The 5,798-nt window shown below is 42.9% G+C and overlaps 1 pseudogene; it reads left to right on the forward strand.

Annotated features, from left to right (window-relative positions):
- Nucleotides 1–319: 319 nt before the first annotated feature.
- LOC149441370 (U2 spliceosomal RNA) lies at nt 320–499 on the forward strand (annotated as a pseudogene).
- The last annotated feature ends 5,299 nt before the right edge of the window (nt 500–5,798 follow it).

The raw sequence follows: 5,798 nt of genomic DNA on the forward strand, positions 1-5,798 counted from the left end.
ACTGTGTGTTGGTGGGGGGTGTTTACACGTTATGTTAAGACAGCCTATTCATTTGAATGGACTGCCTAAAACACCATGATGCACCAAGAAGTTTAGCAATGTGGTGCACCACAAGGGTAGTTCATAACCGTGTGTGTGCCCAAAAGGTTCCAGATTCAGTATATGTACTGAACGTTCAACTGGCCACATATCTAACCATAAACTGATTTTTTTCATAAACAATTGTTTTCAAACTAAGGCCCCTTTCCGATCAGCAGGGGTTTAGCTCACAGATCCCTGCTGATCGGAGCAGTGCAGGTTAATGACACATCTGTGTCCGTTCAGTTCTCGGCCTTTTGGCTAAGATCAAGTGTAGTATCTGTTCTTATCAGTGTCCAGTGGGGATGCTCGCCGTCATTCTTGCTTTTAGGCGAGGATGGCTGGCTGTATAGTACCCCTGCTGGTATGATGGGGGTTCTGAAGGTTAGTACCATCTGGAAGAGAATCCAAGGCACCCACAGGCTGTTGGGGCCTGGGAGTAATTCCCCTGGGAAAACTGGAGGGGCTCAGTTCCTCCTGATTCAAATGGATCTACCTTGTATGGCCAGGGCCGGGGATGCAGAGAGTCAGCGGAGCAGTGATCACCTCAGGGGTGCTCTTAGTAACACATGGGGGTGGGAACCCAAGCGTGAAAAGTGCACATGGTCACTGTTCTAAACACTTTTTCTGCACTGCGCCTTTTAGGGGTATGCCTTTTGGCTAAGTCCAGGGCAATTTTTTTGCTATGGGACTCAGGGCCTAACCAGTGCACAATTGCACGGCCAGTTATTTATTGATTTATTTTTCTCCCACCATTTTGTCACCTTGCGCTTGTGTGTGTGTGTTTTTTTTCTCACTAGGATGGAGGGTGTTGGTCCTCAGGCCTGCCCTGAAGTCTAGGGGGAGGATGCGTGGCCATTAGGTTCCTTCTTCCCCTGTTCCTGGGGAGGTCTCTCTTCGGAAGTGCTCCCTGACCCAGTACTTGGTGGTTGGCTTACGATAGCCACAAGGAAAGGGGTCCGCCAGGCCTTGTGTCTAGGTGGACCATGTGGAAACCTTTGTCCCTGTCAGGAGCCTTGCGCCACGGGGAATCAGGGTAGAAGTCCTACCCCTTTGGGGAGTGGACTAAAGCACACCCCTAAGTGCACTTTTTTGTGTTTTGCACTTTTATAAGTGAACAAAAAACATGCGTTTTCATTTTTCTCACCTCTGTGGATTCGAAAAAAGAAAAAATCTGTGTCAGTTCAGTTTTTACAGAGAGGACACAGGCAGCTGGGGGTAAACGGACTCCACTGTCCATTTACACCTGGTTAACCTTTGATTTTATCTGCCTAAATGGAAGAGGATGGATCCCCTTTGTTTTTTTTAATGGACCAGATCAGACCCGGAGATAGGAGGATGTAAATGGACACAAGTCCGTTTACACCAGCCTGTTCACAGGAATGCATATACCATCCGATCAGGTCTGCCTGAAAATCTGACAGATAGGCCTCTTTCACATGAGCGACCAAATTAGGTCTAACACTGTAAAATCTACCTTGTCACTTTTTGTTTCAGACAAACTTAATTATTTTCAGTCGAAGTATGTAAAGTTGTGAGCCAGTAAAGAGGCCCTTGGGACCTACTACTGGCTTGCTACAATTTTAAATTCGTTTAAAAAACCCATTAGCCTTCCAATATCACTGCCTTTAAGGGCTTATTTACACGTGCCTCAACTTCAACACACATTACAGTGCCTACCGCTTCAACATTCTTTTCTGATGTGTTTATGATGCTTTGGTGATGATTTTTTGAAGCTTAGCAAATGCCCTGTGTGTAATTTTAATTTGCTTGTAAGGGTTGAGTAGAACCCTAGCGCAGTAGTACACCCAGTCTGTAGATCCCCAGCTCATAAGTACCCTGTTTAGCAGATCCCCAGCTCATAAGTACCCTGTTCAGTGGATCCCCAGCTTGTTAGTATCCTTATTCAGCAGATCACCAGTAGTAATTCCAGCTCAACTGATATACCTCTCAGTAGTAACCCCCAGCTCTGTTGATCCTCTGGTTTGCTATTCCTTCTCATTCTCTGGTCCTGGATCACCTCCAGCTACAATGCTCTCATACTGCACAGCACATGTGCATTGCTAGTTTCTCCTGCTCCAGTCTACCAGCTCTCCTGATCCTCTGCTGCTCAGTCCCCTCTCGTTGGTCCCTGCTCACAGTCTGATATAGCGTTCTCACGTTGCACACAATGTGTGCAGTCTGCTCTGCTCTGGTCCGGACCCCGCTCTCCTTCCTGCTGCTCCACACTGCACACCAGATGTGATGTCTGCACCAGACACTCCCAAAACCTATACATAGAAGTCATCAGCAGTCACTTCCAGTTCTGACCTTTCTGAGAGTCAGCTGCTGTGCAATATCAGAAACACTCTAAAAATCTTACAGAAAGCCTTCCCAGAAGAATGGAGGCTGTTATAGCCACAACGTGGAGGTGGGGTGAGGGGAGTGTTTAGTGGAGACACGCCTATGATTTGGAATGGGATGTCTAAAAAGCTCCTCTAGGTATTATGGTCAGGTGTCCACAAACATTTCACTATATCATATACGAGCTAGAAAAATACAGTTGTTGACAAAAGTATTGGAACGCCTGCCTTTACGCGCACATGAACTTTAATGGCAGTCTTAGTCTGTACGGTTCTATACTGAGTTGGTCCACCCTTTGCAGCTAAAACAGCTTCAACTCTTCTCCTGAGGTTGTCCACAAGTTTTAGGAGTGTGTCTATGGAAGCACTTTTGTGAGGTCAGACAATTTTGGAAGAGAAGGCCTGGCACACAGTCTCCGCTCTAATTCATTCCAAAGGTGTTCTGTCAGGTTGAGGTCGTGTCTCTCTGCAGGCCTGTCAAGTTCCTCCACCCCAAACTCGCTCATCCATGTCTTTAAGGACCCTTGCTTTGTGCACTGGTGCGCAGCCATGATGGAACAAGAAGGAGCCATCCCCAAACTGTTCCCACTAAGTTGAGAGCATGAAATTGTCCAAAATGTCTTGGTATGTGGACTCCTTAAGAGCTCCCTTCACTGGAACTAAAGGGCCAAGCCCAACTCCTTAACAAAAACCCACACCATAATCCCCCCTCCACCAAACATTACACTGGGCACAATGCAGTCAGGCATTGCAGTCAGGTACTGTTCTCCTGGCAACCGCCAAACCCAGACACGTCCATCGGATTGCCAGACAGATAAGCGTGATTCATCACTCCAGAGAACATGTCTCCACTGCTCTAGAACTCAGTAGCAGCATGCTTTACACCACTGCAGCCGATGCTTTGCATTGCACTTGATGATGTAAGGTTTGGGTGCAGCTACTCGGCCATGGAACCCCGTTCCATGGAGCTTTCAATGCACTGTTCTGCTAATCTGAAGGCCACATGAAGTTTGGAGATCGTTAGCTATTGACTCTGCAGACAGTTGACTGCTCACTGTGCTCTTCAGCATGCGCTGACCCCACTCCGTCATTTTACATGGCCTACCACTTTGAAAGCAACTGGGAACAACAGCAACTCAGCCACACTTTGTTATAATACCACTAACCGTTGACCGTGGAATATTTAGTAACAAGGAAATGCCACCTGTGCAAGAAGTCCATCCGTGACAACCTATCTCGGTACCACACTTCAATTCACTGAGCTCCTGAGAGCGACCCATTCTTTCACAAATGTTTGGGGAAGCAGTCTGCATGCCTAGGTGCTTGATTTTATACACCTGTTGCCATGGAGGTGATTGAAACACCTGAATCCAATGATTTGGAGGAGTGTCCCAATACTTTTGGCAATATAATGTATGTTACGTTGCTTCTGAAAGAATAACCTGTTATCCAGTGAAAAGGGAGAAAGAATGCAGACAGAATAGCCTTTTACATAACATTAATATTGCATCTATTTCCAATATGTTTTCTTCAGTAGTACACATTAGCTTTAAATCTGGATGGAAAGGTTTGCTTTTTGGTTTCCCAATGCTTCCTAGGATCACTCATATCTGCAATATCTCCAAAATAAAGCATAGCTAAAGCTGAAGAAAAGACTGTAAGCTTACCATTTTATTTAGTGACATGGACTTTTATTAACTTTCACAGTGCTTTAAATAAGCATGCCCAATGCCACATTTTGAAGCACATGTAAACAGGCCTTATGCAAAAAGTCTGAAAATTGTTTTGGTTTGGGTGGAGTAGCAGAGAGTTAGGGGCCCTTTCAATTATTTGACTGTGCCACATTAGGGAGATTTTTCTTCACTTTTCCTCCTAAAAACAAAACAAAAGTGATAATAGATCTCTCTAAAGACTATCTCCTCTGTGACAACTCGACCATTGTCTCCAATACACAATTTTAAACAGGAACAATAGTTAGGTTAAATTTTCCCAGCAGGGGGACAGCCAACAAGCTAAACCAGTCCAAAACTAAAAACAAATGGCTTTACATTCACCAGTTGCAGACTCTGGGCATTCTACACATTCCCAAACAAATGTCATCATTGTACACAGGACATGTGTAGAGCATTCAGTCCTTCTGCCATGCTGCCGGGACCCCCCTCCCTGTACACAGCAATTCAGCTCTGATTAATGACAGCTGCCTTGCTGAGTACAGAGAAGGTCCAGGCAACTGGAACTGTGAAAAAAAGCAGCCTGACAATGTTTATCAACATTGCTCAGACCAATACATAAAGATACACAGAAACATTGTTTCATGTTGTATCTTTCTATTTATTCATGTACAGATTAAAGGGGTGGATGTCAATCTGTAGATGAAGTCACTTAAAGCAACCTGACAAGTATTTTTTTTATATTAATAAATGTACCTCTGTTTAACCCCTCACTAACCCTTAGTTTACTCTAAATAAATAAATAATTCATTCTTCTCCATTCAGTTATAATTTCTCTGCTAATTTATTTGATTTGTTTCTATTTTATTAACTAATAATATTTAAACTTTTTTTTGTTTGCTTTGTTCATTAGTATTTTTCCACATTTAACATATACTTTCACATATCACATTGGGGAAACCCCCCCCCCCCCATAAAACTGAAAAAAAGTGCATAAAGGGGTGGAGGATGAACAGCACTTTCTTTGATGTTCATTTCTTCCACAGTGGATGATCTTTATTCTGATATCACTATGTTTACACCATCTGATTGTTTGGACTTTTTGGAGTATTTTGGTGGCCCACTCATAGTAAATATCTGATAAATATCGAAATATAATGAGTACATAAGGGGTGAAAGATGAATAACATCCTTTATTTTCTACACGGTAGATGGTTCTTATTTTGTTCACTGTGTTACACTATTTGGACTTGTCTTTTTTGATGGATTTATAATATATTCATTACATTTATTTTTTTATATTTGAGTGCTGCACTTTTTGATTTATATATAGTGATTACTTGTGCTGTCTAATAGGATTTATGTTAACTTAGATAACTTATGCAGGGAGTTGTACAGTACATGCTATATATTAGGAAATGCTATCAGTTTGTTTGTAATACTTGCCCTGCTGCATTTATTTCCAAGACAGAACAGAACGACAAGCCAATGCATGACAGGTGGAGTGCACTTCCCGCATAATTAGTTCACAGGCAATGTTTAGTTACAATATTTACTGTTGGATATCAGTTATAATGATGAGTGACAGGGCAGAGATGTGTGCCAAACAAAGCAACAAAAGCCCATTGGTAAGCATTGTTATAGTCATTCTATTCTGCTAAATAATTCTTTTACATCAAGTTAAAAAAAAGAGAGTGGAAGAAAGAAG

The sequence above is a fragment of the Staurois parvus genome, unplaced genomic scaffold (genome assembly GCF_062004578.1).
Source record: "Staurois parvus isolate SC_StPar_1 unplaced genomic scaffold, SC_StPar_1.0 ptg000997l, whole genome shotgun sequence".
Taxonomy (NCBI): Eukaryota; Metazoa; Chordata; class Amphibia; order Anura; family Ranidae; genus Staurois; species Staurois parvus.